This window comes from Pelodiscus sinensis, chromosome 3 (assembly GCF_052426305.1).
Source record: "Pelodiscus sinensis isolate ZL-2025 chromosome 3, ASM5242630v1, whole genome shotgun sequence".
In the NCBI taxonomy this organism is placed as follows: Eukaryota; Metazoa; Chordata; order Testudines; family Trionychidae; genus Pelodiscus; species Pelodiscus sinensis.
Window position 1 is genome coordinate 23,815,584 of NC_143054.1, and position 13,133 is coordinate 23,828,716.

At 42.3% G+C, this 13,133-nt stretch overlaps 1 protein-coding gene across 12 annotated transcripts in view; it reads left to right on the forward strand.

The window, feature by feature from the left end:
• Positions 1 to 13,133, forward strand: part of CYRIA (CYFIP related Rac1 interactor A) — a 78,851-nt gene that overhangs the window by 22,815 nt on the left and 42,903 nt on the right. The window lies entirely within an intron of this gene.

A 13,133-nucleotide genomic window follows, 5' to 3' on the forward strand; every position in this document is an offset into this window, starting at 1 on the left:
GCTCTGCTGTGCTTACACAAATCAAGAATTTTTTTTTTTTTAAAAGAACAGAATGGCTTCACTCTTGCAAGTGCGTAAGCATGCAAATTAGACTATACATGTGCACAAAGCTCATGCTTATGTGCTTGCAATATTTGGGCCTAAATAAGGAAGTCATTATTTAATCCACAAGCCACATCCAAGACTGAAATTGTGCTCTTGTATGTACTGATGAAAATTCTCTGCTGCCTTATGTAGTCATTTACTGTTGTGTGAAATGGACATAGAATACTGCTTAGTTTTGTTGGCAGTGTTTTGTGCGTAATGGCACTCACTCTTCACAGGTGTAAGTAACTACACAAAGGAAATCAGGCCCATTTGGAAGCTAAGTTTATTCTACTGAGCTAGCACTTTGCCTTAAACGCTCTGAATGCATATGAGTCAATCAGAAAATACTTTTTGTGCATTAATAATCTAAATAGCATTTTGAAAACCTACCCTTGAGCAGTAATTTAAGTGTTTTTATTCAAGAATTATGGTATAAATACAGTAATTCCTCATTAACACGTGCCCGCTTAACACGTTTTTGTGATAGCACGATTTTTTTGGGGGGGGGGAGTGTTTTTTGAACTACATGACCGTCCCCGGAATAACACGATTTTCCCCAGTCGGTCCATCACCAGTGGCTGTGCTGGGCTTCCCCTGCCTCCCTGCAAAGTGGCAGAAGGTTTGCCTGTCGCTGTGCCGTTCCCCACTGACTCCCCCTCGCTGGACGCCTCGCCCCCTCTCCTCTGCCCCTGCTTGCAGGCTGGTGCCTGGGTTTCCCCAGCCGGCCCGTTGCTGGCGGCTGTGCAGGGCTTCCTCCACTTCCCTGCAAAGCGGCGGAGGGTTCGCTGCTCGCCGCGCCATTCCCTGGCAACACCCCCCCCCCCCCCCCGCCGGATGCGGTGCGGGTCCCGGCAGACCTGTCACGGGGCATACTCCCAACCTAATCTCTCTCTCTCTCTCTCTCTCTCCCCTCTCCTCCCCTTACCCAGAGCCAAACACCTCCCCTCCCTGCTGTAAACCAGTCCCCTTTCTCCCCCAGCCTTCTGTCCCAGTCGCCACAGACACCACCACTTGAAACGCAACCCCCCACCTTTTCCATTATTTTCAATGGGAAAATTGACCCCGCATAACATGTTTTCACTTAATACGATCATTTTCTGAAACATATCTATACTGTTAAATGAGGAATTACTGTAGCACCTTTGAAAGTGTTGAGTAGACCCAATTAACCTACACTAGGTACATAACTTTTAGGTAATAACTTTTAGAAATACTAGTGCCAAAATCTTCAGACAGGCCATCTAAATAGCTGGCATGATTTTTAGAACTCGTACACACAACCTGAAATAATTTGAGTTGTGAATTTTCAGCACTTCTGAAAAATCAGCCACTCTTACAGATGCCTTGGTATGAATCTAGGTGTCTAAATTTGAGGTATCCTTGAATAAAAATATTATACAGTCCTTGGTCAAACACTCTGCTTCCATTGTATTAATGTTACACTGATTCAGACTTGAATTTCCATGGCTGGATTTTTAGGAGTATGTTCTTCTAAGTAATCCTAATGAGTATCCCGTTTCCTGCCCCTCACTAACGCAACTCTGAGGGAATCCAAGCCTTTGCTGCTCTGGATTCCTGAGGTGTTTAAAAAAAAAAAAAGTCTCCACCTCCAAGGGAAAAAAAACAAAACTAGATTCTAGTCACTGCCCTGTTTACAGGGTTTCTAGGAATACTTTCAGGATACAGAATTTATGTGAGACCCCCTCTTTGGGAGTGCAGAAACTTGCCTTCTTTTCCTTCTGTGTGCAGCAGCAAACAGATTCCTCACCACTTAAACAATTCAATGCAAAAGGTAGGAAACGTCATTTACAGTTCAGCTGTCACGGGCACACAGTAGTAGAGAATCAGTTAATTTATCTGGGCAAAGTTACATCTCTAACACACTTATGATCTTTTACTTTATTATTCAGTACTTAGGAGAGTGCAGACGATAGAAAACAAACACTGTACTTGTGTCCCACACCACTCCAGGGAATTCTTTGGTCTGTAGCAAGCTGTCCAGATTTGCTTCTGAGATTGTGCTTGGCTCATAGCTGGCACATGCTGGATTGCTTTTCCTTTGGGCCATTTTTCTTCAGTCCACCTGTGCAAGCAAATCAGTTTCTGCCTTCCTAAAAACTTTCCCTTCCCTCCCTGAATTACTTGACAATCTTGCCAGCTTTCCCACATGACAAACCCTGTGAGATGACTTTGTTGTCCAGATGACCTCCCCCGGCTATGCTGCTGCTTCTGGGTAGGAATGAGTCTTCTCGCTAGATTTCCAGTAGTGAGGTACTTAGCTACCCTTTGTCAGTCGTGTATCTCTACATATTGGGTCTCAGTCCAATGGGGAGGCAAACAGGTAACAGACAGTGGAAAAAACTGTACATTTGAAATGGAGCCTCATGCAGAAACATAGTTCATAATTTATAAATTGTACTGATTTCCAAGTTATCACAGCATGATATGACATTTCTGTTTTGCATCTTTCTCATGATGGCAAAAGTGTTTAGTCACAAAACAATGTATTTACAATTGTGTGGACTGAACGAAGAACCTGGTGGTGTAAGGTTAATAAACTTGAAATCTGTTAAGTGGAATAATTCTTTAATCTTTGACATTAATACATGAAATTAATTATACAAAATATTATTGTTCCGCCTAGGGGTACCTCTTTTACATTAGGGGCCACTGACCCACAGAAAAATCAGTTGTGGGCTGCACACAAGTGAGAAGAAAAAACACCCCAAAAACCTCTCACTGACATGGCCCCCAACTGAGGAGGAGGAATACACTCCCCTTATTTCTTTTGCACACCAAAAGCTTGGCCGGAGGAGTGGGGGGGGAGCGTTGATGTTGTTTGCTCTAGCCCAGTAGCGGGGGGAGGGAAGGCTGTAGTGCTAGTGCAGTCTTCCCAGTGCTGGGGGACTCAGAGCTTTGGGAGCTGGATCCAGGCAAGCTGTGGGACACATCCAGCCCCTGGGTCTGAGGTTCCCCATCCCTGGTCTATATAAATTATCATTGTATTGCTATAGTCATGTAAAATATGCCACTTAGTGGATAACTGCTATCACTACAGCCTCTTTTGCAGAATTAAATTACAGTAATTTATGGCTCCTTAATACTGTCGTGTTCTATCTAAAAATAAAATAAAAAATGAAAAAGTGCCATCTTTATCATAAGACTACACAAGTCCAACATGTATTGATGTTCTTTGCTTACACATTGCTTAAATAAAGTGGAGTCAAAAGTGCAGATAATTACTTTTTACAGAATTTGAAATACATTTGTATGAAATGCCTTAGAAAAGTAGAGTAGAGGTTTTGTTAAGATAAAAGATGCAAAGGACTATGTACAAAATGTCTATTTTATACCAGCTATCTTAAGAAAATACAACACATCTTGGTGCCTGCTCAGCACTTCAATGTTTACGTAATGGCTCTGTTTTCTGTGTGAGGGTAACTCGATATGCATTGTGCGAGGTAGTGAGAAAATTGAGAAATAGAGAAGTTGGAGTAAATTTTAAACTTTCTAAATCGAGCTAAATTTAAAACATGGAACAACTGAGTTTCATAAATTGGTCACTTTCAAGCTCTGTAATCAGAGGATTGATGGCTGACTAGCCAAACACCTAGAATGAACAACAAATTGTTTCCCAGAACTGGAATGAAGTAAGAAAAATTAAACCATCTTATTTTTGACTCCATTGGTAAAAGAAGAGAATAGTACATTATTAATGGAGAAGAGATTTGGGGGAAGATAAAAATATTAAGAGGATGAAAAGAATTCTTTCAAATTCAAATGAAATCCTACTTTAGACATCTCTCTAGATTCCATGTCAAATTAATCATTTATTCTAAACACAGAATTGTGTGATCAGATGCACTATTGCATCACTTCAGTGCAGCAGTGCTTGCTTCTTGACCTATGTTCTCCAGTACTGTCAATGGCCTACAGAGCAATAACATATAGCAGTGTATTGAACAAGTTATACTACAAGATTTGGATGTCAAAATCACAATGAAAATCCCCATAAACTAGCCTTAATCTACTCATGATGAAGCAATAGGTGGGGAACAGTGCTGCTTTAGATCTTGTGGTGCGGAAAGTATTAACAGAAAATGAAGCAACTGGGTTCAAGTCAAAGTTCATTGTAAGGCATTGGGGCATGAAATCAACTTGGCAAAATAAAAAAAAAAAATTGGAAGGTGTAGCGTTAGATGATATAGAGGTGAGTTCCTTAGCTTATGCACTGTAAAACTGGAAGACATATTTGAATTGGAGATATTTTATTTTGGGAAGTTTTTGTACTTGACCTGTATTTACAATAAATGCCAAGAAGATTAAGTGCATCTTGGGAAGGGGGCAGTAGACAGTGTCGAATGCAACAGTAGTGAAATCATCAACAGTAAAGTCTTGTGTAATTAGGAAGCTTGATCATTCCCAATAGCTCCATAAGGGATGACGTTCTAAGAGCTGGGACACAGCTACCAGTGGTGCATTGAAATTGACAAAATAGTGGCTGCTATAAATATTCATTTTGGTTCTGAAGTGTACTACCAATATTATGCTATCGTCCAGAAACAGCTGTTTTAAATGAAACAGACATCATAAGGCTGGAAGTAGTAAAAATGAGATTTTTTTTGAAAGATGTGAAGTGGAATAATTTTAAGATAAATCGTTAGAAGCAGAATAGAATGTGAAATCAGTATAGGATTGGCTACAATAAATGATGATGTTGACGAGAAGGTGAACATGATAGAATGCCATACACTAGTGTTTCTCAAACTATGTTCCATGGAGCCCCAGGGCTCCACGTGGTTGACAAACTAGAAAGCCTTCAAAAGCATAATTGAGAATCGCCTCCAACTGACGCAATTAACACACACTGCTGGGGCTCTGCATAAATTTTTATGCATGTAAAGAGCTCTGGAGCCCAAAAAGTTTGAGAACCACTGCCATACACAAAAAAAATGCAAAACCAACCTATGTGATGGCAGGGTAGGCTTATTGGAGGAACAAAACATAATGGGAAAGAATACTGACTCTGTTCTGCTTCCCATGTTTGCACAGATACTTTGGGATAAGAGAGAGGCATTCTTCTTTTGACCTTGTGCATGAAAGCTAATTGATGTACACACCCTGATATTAGTACTATAAGAGCCTGGCTTCTGATTATTAAAGCTAATTTAAAAAAAAATCTGGATACATTGTTAGACTCTTAAATCCTTTGTTAGGTGCTGAAATAAGTGGTCTGATATTTCTCCTTTGAACACCTGAAAATTCTCCTTGCCTAGTTTTAGGCATCCCCCCCCCCCCCTTTTTTTAAACTAACTAAATGTTGTAAAACAAAAAGAAGACGCTTGAGCGGCTTCCAGGGAATATATTCTTTGCACTGTGAAACATACTTCCTCGTAGAAAGAAAAAAATAGAGAAGTTACACTCCTTTTCTGTACTGTCTTGAATATAATTGTATGTGCTGGTGGTATTTTTAGGGTTGTCTGGACCCCTTTTTCTGGAATACATTTCCACTGCTTCTCATGAGCCTTGATGTTCTGTTGTGCTTAGGGTTTGGGGTGTGTTTTTTTGGAAGGGGGGAATTATTTCATTGGTCTCTGGAACATGTACAGTAAAACTCCATTAGTCCGGCATCCAATGCTCCGGGACTCCTGATGGTCCGGCACCATCAGGAACCCGGAAGTGCTGGGGCATCCGGACAGGCTTCCCCCATTCAGCTGCTGCTGAAACTGACGAGCAGCTGAATCGGGGAAGCCGGGAGCAGAGCAGCTGGGGTGCTGCCGGGTTGGTCCCGTAGCACTGCTCCTCGGGGCTGCGGGACCAACCCAGCAGCACCCCAGCAGTTCTTGGGGATGCCTGGGGCAGAGCAGCTGGGGTACTGCCCGGTTGGTCCTGCAGCGCCAAAGGATGGCGCTGCCGGACCATCCCGGTAGGACCCCAGCTGCTCTGCCCCAGGGGTCTCCGTTTCAGCCGCTGCTGAATCAGATCAGCGGCTGATTCCAGGAAGGCTGGGGCAGAGCTGCTCTGCCCCGGGCTTCCTGGAATCAGCTGCTGATCTGTTTCAGCAGCGGCTGACTTGGGGACCCCTGGGGCAGAGCAGCTGGGGTGCTGCGGGGTTGGTCTCGTAGTGCTGCCCCGAGGAGCAGCGCTACGGGACCAACCCGGCAGCACCCCAGCTGCTCTATTGCAGGCATCCCCGATTCAGCTGCTGCTGAAACTGACCAGCAGCGGCTGAATCAGTGACTCCTGGGGCAGAGCCTGACTATCGTAAGGGGGGGCTATGAGGGGTCTGGGGTGGCATCCCCTCCCACCCCACTCCAGACCCCTCATAGCCCTCCCCTTCTGATAGTCCGGCATATCTGATAATCCAGCACCTCCTGGGTCCTAAAGGTGCCGTATTATCGGAAGTTTACTGTACTAGGTTTCAACTGCAGAATTTTTGATTCATCAACAGCAAAAAATCAACTTGATTTTCAAAACCTATGATGAGTTACTGATTAAAGACTTTTTTCACCTTTAAACTGATCAAGAGTTCTGTGGAAGTTGTTTAGTTTAAAAAAAGGACATCCATACCATTTTTATTCTCTTTGGAGTTTCACCTTTCAAGCTTTTTTGTATGTCATTCCTGTGTCCCAGTTGTGATACTGAGATAATGCAAAATACTTGAAACTTGTCTCTTCCTTGTAGTTGTCCTTGCAAACAGTAGAGGGTGGTATGTATTCACTAACTATCCCTTCCTAAGTTTGTTTTATCCTTTCTCATATGAAGCCATATTGAATGAACAAATGTCTATAGATTGGCCTTTTGAGTTTGAAATGTCTCCTTCACAGGAAATCCACTGAGTAGCATTGCAGGGTTGTGAAAACAACTGCACAATGTCCACTTTTGTGCATGTGTTTAACTTTTCTCACGTCACTGAACAATACTCTGTTTTCTTTATATAATGGCGATTTCTGGTCATGGGCATTTTTAATATGAAAGGAGTAAACTGAAAATTATAAATGGGTTTATATGATTATTTACTACCAATTTGACCAAATAGTAGTGAATAGAGTTAATATAATACCATTTAACACAGTTGAACTTGAACATAAATTCTATTCTTTATCAATTGTATTGCCTTAATAGAATAGCTTTTGAAATTACACCAAGTTAACAAAGACAAATCACAATCAGACACTGCTGTTATCTCACAACATATTTTGTTTCCGTTACCATTTTGACAAGTTTCACTTAGGAATGTGAAAGGTTAACCCAGAGGTGGGGAACCTTTTTTTGCATCGGGGGCCACTGACCCACAGAAAAATCAGTCTGAGGCAAAAAAAGTGTGAGAAGCATTTAAAAAAAACCCAACCTTGGCTGACATGACCCCTGACTGAGAAGACACTCCCCACACTCCTCGCCTGCACCACAGGGGGACAATGGTGGGGCTGGAGCACCAGCACAGGCTCTCTAATGCTGAGAAGAAACCTTTAGCCACGGGGCTGGATCCATGTGGGCTGTAGGCTGCATCCGACCCGTGGGCCTTATGTTCTCCACCCCTGGGTTAACTGGTAAGTTCACCCTTAACAGGTGATGCTTACTAGTTCTGGTTAACCAATGGGGACTGGAGCAGCTTCCCACCCACCACAGGCAGGGGACTACTGCAGTCCTGTGGGACCTGCTGTGGACACTGGCTGCTCTATGTGGAGCAGCCTCTGTCCATGGCAGACCAGGGTGCTCTGCAGGCAGGGGCTGCTCTGGCGTCTATCCCCACTTAACCATTTAAACAATACATTTAACTGGTTAACCAGTTAAGTGAGATTTTCCATGCCTGCTTTGAGTTGTTAATTCTGATTGTGTGCTTTGACAACATTGTGCTTTGTATTTGTTCAGCTGCTGGATTGTTTTGAAGTTGAGGTGGGGGGAGGGGAAGAGTTAAACTGTTTAAAACTTTGTATCTTGGAGGCAGAGTGGAGGGTGCTGTTCTTCTTACCTATTTAACTTGAATGGTTAGCTAATGTTTTGGAGGAAGAAAGTTTATAAGATTCAATAACTTGATCCACAAATTGTGATAGTAAACAATATGTACATATTAAGATATCCAATAGGTATTCATAGAATTGTAGGACTGCAATTTACCATTAGAGTTCATCTAGTCTAGTCCCCTGCACTCATGGCAGGGTTATATTTAACTTGCTCTTAAATCTCCAATAATGGAGAGTCCACAACCTCCCCAGATTATGTATTTGTAAATTCTTGTTGCGTCTGACGAAGTGGGTCTTTGCCCATGAAAGCTTATGCTCCAATAAACCTGTTAGTCTATACAGTGCCACAGGACTCCTCTTCGCTTTTGCAGATTCAGACTAACACAGCTACCCCTCTGATACTTGTGAACTGTTATATCATCTCTTCTTCAGTCTAAGCAAACATAATTTTTTCAGAATAGTGGTAGAAATGTAGCCGTGTTAGTCTGGTGTAGCTGAAACAAAATAAAGGACTATGTAGCACTTTAAAGACTAACAAGATGGTTTATTAGATGATGAGCTTTCGTGGGCCAGACCCACTTCTTTTTTTTGATGAGCTTTCGTGGGGTCTGGCCCACGAAAGCTCATCATCTAATAAACCATCTTGTTAGTCTTTAAAGTGCTACATAGTCCTGCATAATTTTTTCAGTCTTCCTTTTCTTGACCTTTCATAATTTTTATTACTTTTCTCTGGACTTTCTCCACCTTGTCTACATCTTTCCTAAAATGTGGTACCCAAACTTAGATGTGCTATAGGTTGAATCTTTGAGGTCAAGGGTTCTCTTTTCCAGCATCATCCGTGGTCCGGCCTGACCATGGTGGTTGCTGGACTAGACAGCCCCAGCACAAAGGTTGCTGGCAACGGGGAGCAGAGTCAGACAGCGAGACAGCAAAGCTCATGGGACCTGCAGCTTGGCTGGGTTGGGAAACTGGTGGGACAGCTAGAGCGTGGTGAAGTTGCAGAGCCCATGGAATGGGGAAGCCACAGGGACTGCAGCGAGTGGGGCCAAGAACCCAGTTGGATCACTGCAGTTCACAAGGCAGGGGAGTGGCAGAGCCTGCAGCTGTCAGGGCCACGAGTGCTGGCAGGACCGCTGCATCTCATGGAGCTGCAAATGCCAGCAGGGATGGCAGGGCCGCTAGCATCTGGAGGGCTCTCAGAGCTCCTGGGGCTGGCATGGCCACCAGAGCTTGCGAGGGTTCTGGGGCCACCAGAACTTATGGTACCACAGAGCCCACAGGGCTGCTGCAGCCAGGGGGTGAGGGCAGCAGTTCCAGGTAACTGGGGAGAGGAGCCAAGCGGAGAGGCTGGTTACTCTCTCTCCCATATCTTCCCTGGTCCAGAAAACTCCCTTGTCTAGGACTGGTCAGATTCCAAAGGTGTGGGACCTGGGAGGTCTAATTTACACTCCAATTGAGGCCTAATCAGTACAGAGTTGAATAGAAGAATTTCTGTTCCTCCTTTAAAAATCTAGATAGCTTTTTCTCATATTTCTGAAGTAAAAAGCAGAGTGTCGAACAAAAACTTTCAGGCACTCTTTATAAATTGTTAAGCAATAATGTCAATGCCAGCCGTTTACCTGGTCTCTTTATATTTGTTATTCATATCTTCTTTTTAAAAAAAGTCTTATCTGGCCTAAGGTAATTCATGTTCTTATTCTTCCGAGTCTTGCCATCCTTCCCATTCCTTTCTAGTGCTAATTATTCTTAGTGCTGTGCATTGATTTTTAAATTAGGCTGCAAAATCTTCTGCGACAGCCTAATTGGTTGGTATGGGACAGTGGTGCACCAATCACTTTTGGGGTATGCAAACGTTAATTTAATACAAATAATAAATAATAGGAATGTGTTCTGTTGCTTTTGTTTTTCCTGTGCTGTCACTCGGAAATGGTGCCAGGCCTTGGACTAGCTAATTTGAAGATCCAGGTGAATTAAAATTTTCATAGTAGCAGTCAAAATATATATATATATGACCTAAGTTTTCCACTAACCTGTTTGCAATGTTGTCGAATAATGCATTATATTCACTGGGGAATGTCAATAGGATATGAAAGTGCAGGTGTAATGTTTCATAGGAGTCAATGATCATTGTTATTTTATGTAACAGAACTGTTAAATATTGTCATCCCAGGCATACTAAAACACTTAAATCAAGAGAGGGTAGTCTTTATAAACGCCTACTATTTCTGCATACAGAATCTCAATGACCATTTTTCACAGAATTTCTTGACAGAACTAATTGCTTGCTTAGCATTATAACATGCTTGTTTTCTTTTGTCAGTGGGATACTTGCAAAGATTAGTTCAGATCTGTGCTCCATACTTTACTTTATTTTTTTCCATTTGTAGGATTTATGGATATGGTAATGCACATGTATTAGACTGGGAATAATACAGGCATTATGCTCTTAATCCTTACATTTGAAGTACACATCACCATTTACCTCAAGACTGTTATGGCATGTTAGAAATTAGATTTGATGTTTTGACACATACAGAACAATGGTGATAAAATATTCATTTATGTAGAACTAGGGTAAGATTCCTTAGAGCTTTGAGAGATGTGAAAAGGTTTTTAAAGTATTTGTATTGAATTTTCTCAGTATACTCCAGAAAGAACATAAGAACGGCTGTACTGGGTCAGACCAAAGGTCCATCTAGCCCAGTAGTCTATCTGCCGACAGTGGCCAGCACCGGGTGCCCCAGAGAGGGTGGACTGAAGGGTACGTCTAGACTACATGCCTCTGTCGCCAGAGGCATGTAGATGAGGCTACCAGGCATAGGAAAATGAAGCGGCAATTTAAATAATCGCCGCTTCATTTAAATTTACATGGCTGCTGCGCTGAGCTGATCAGCTGTTTGTCGGCTCAGCGCGGTAGTCTGGACGCGCAGGTGTCGACATCAAAGGCATTTGTTGACCACCTAGGTATGCCTCCTGGGATTATTTAAATCGCCGCTTCATTTTCCTATGCCTGGAAGCCTCATCTACATGCCTCTGACGACAGAGGCATGTAGTCTAGACGTACCCCAAGACAATGATCAAGCGATTTGTCTCCTGCCATCCTTCTCCAGCCTCTGACAAACAGAGGCCAGGGACATCATTTATATCCCCTGGCTAATAGCCTTTTATGGACCTAACCTCCATGAAATTATCTAGCTTCTCTTTACACTCTGTTTTAGTCCTAGCCTTCACAGCCTCCTTTGGCAAGGAGTTCCATAGGTTGACTACACGCTGTGTGAAGAACTTCCTTTCTTTTATTAGTTTTAAACCGGCTACCCATTAATTTCATTTGGTGTCCTCTAGTTCTTCTATTATGGGAACTAATAAATAACTTTTCTTTATCCGCCCTCTCCACACCACTCATGATTTTATATACTTCTATCATATCCCTCCTCAGTCTCCTCTTTTCTAAACTGAAATGTCCCAGTCGCTTTAACTTCTCTTCATATGGAACCCATTCCAAACCCCTAATCATTTTAGTTACCCTTTTCTGAACCCTTTCCAAAGCCAAAATATCTTTTTTGCGGTGAGGAGACCACATCTGTACACAGTATTCAAGATGTGGGTGAACCATAGTTTTATACAGGGGCAGTAAGATATTCTGGGTCTTATTTTCTATCCCTTTCTTAATAATTCCTAGCATCCTATTTGCCTTTTTCACCGCCGCTGCTCACTGTGTGGAAGTTTTCAGAGAACTATCCACGATAACTCCAAGATCTCTTTCCTGATTTGTCGTAGCCAAATTAGCCCCCATCATACTGTACGTATAGTTGGTTTTTTTTTCCCGATGTGCATTACTTTACACTTATCCACATTAAATTTAATTTGCCATTTTGTTGCCCAATCACTCAGTTTGGTGAGATCTTTTTGGAGTCCCTCACAGTCTGCTTCTGTCTTGACTATCCTAAACAGTTTGGTATCATCCGCAAACTTTACCACTTCACTGCTTACCCCTTTCTCCAGATCATTTATGAATAAGTTGAAAAGGATCGGTCCCAGGACTGACCCTTGGGGGACACTACTAGTTACCTCTCTCCATTCTGAAAATTTACCATTTATTCCTACCCTTTGTTTCCTGTCTTTTAACCAGTTCTCAATCCAAGAAAGGACCTTCCCTCTTATCCCATGGCCATGTAATTTACACAAGAGCCTTTGGTGAGGGACCTTGTCAAAGGCTTTCTGAAAATCTAAGTATACTATATCTACTGGATCCCCCTTGTCCGCATGTTTAACCCCTTCAGAGAACTCTAATAGATTAGTAAGACAGGATTTCCCTTTACAGAAACCATGTTGACTTTTGTCCAACAAATTATGTTCTTCTACATGCCTTACAATTTTATTCTTTACTATTGTTTCGACTAATTTGCCCAGTAGTGAAGTTAGACTTACCGGTCTGTAATTGCCAGGATTGCCAGTAGAGCCCTTTTTAAATATTGGTATCACGCTGGCTACCTTCCAGTCATTAGGTACAAAAGCCGATTTAAAGGATAGGTTACAAACCACAGATAATAGTTCAGCAATTTCCCATTTGAGTTTTTTTAGAACCTTTGGATGAATGTCATCGGGTCCCGGAGATTTGTTAAGGTTAAGTTTTTCTATTTGTTCCAAAACCTCCGCTAATGACACTTCAATCCGGGACAGTTCCTCAGATTCATCACCCATAAAGGACGGAGCAGATTTGGGAATCTCCCTAACTTCCTCAGCCCTGAAGACTGAAGCAAAGACATCATTTAGTTTATCCGCAAAAGCACCATCAAGAGCTTAAATAGCAGATGAGATAAGCAGAGAAAGGAATGGCTACACTATTAAAATGCTGTGCAAGAGCTTCTGATCCTAGTTTCTTTCATATTTATTTGCCATGTGTGATGAACAATGGCATACTTTCATTTTCAGCCTCTGCATGATCTATGGGATAATTCCCAAATAAACCACTTAATTCCCAAATAAATGCACTTATGCAAGGGTGTATTTTATTTGTGTGTGTGTAGCACTTCAGATTTGGAACACCTCAGGAATAAATGGGGTTTTGATGCTATGATGCTG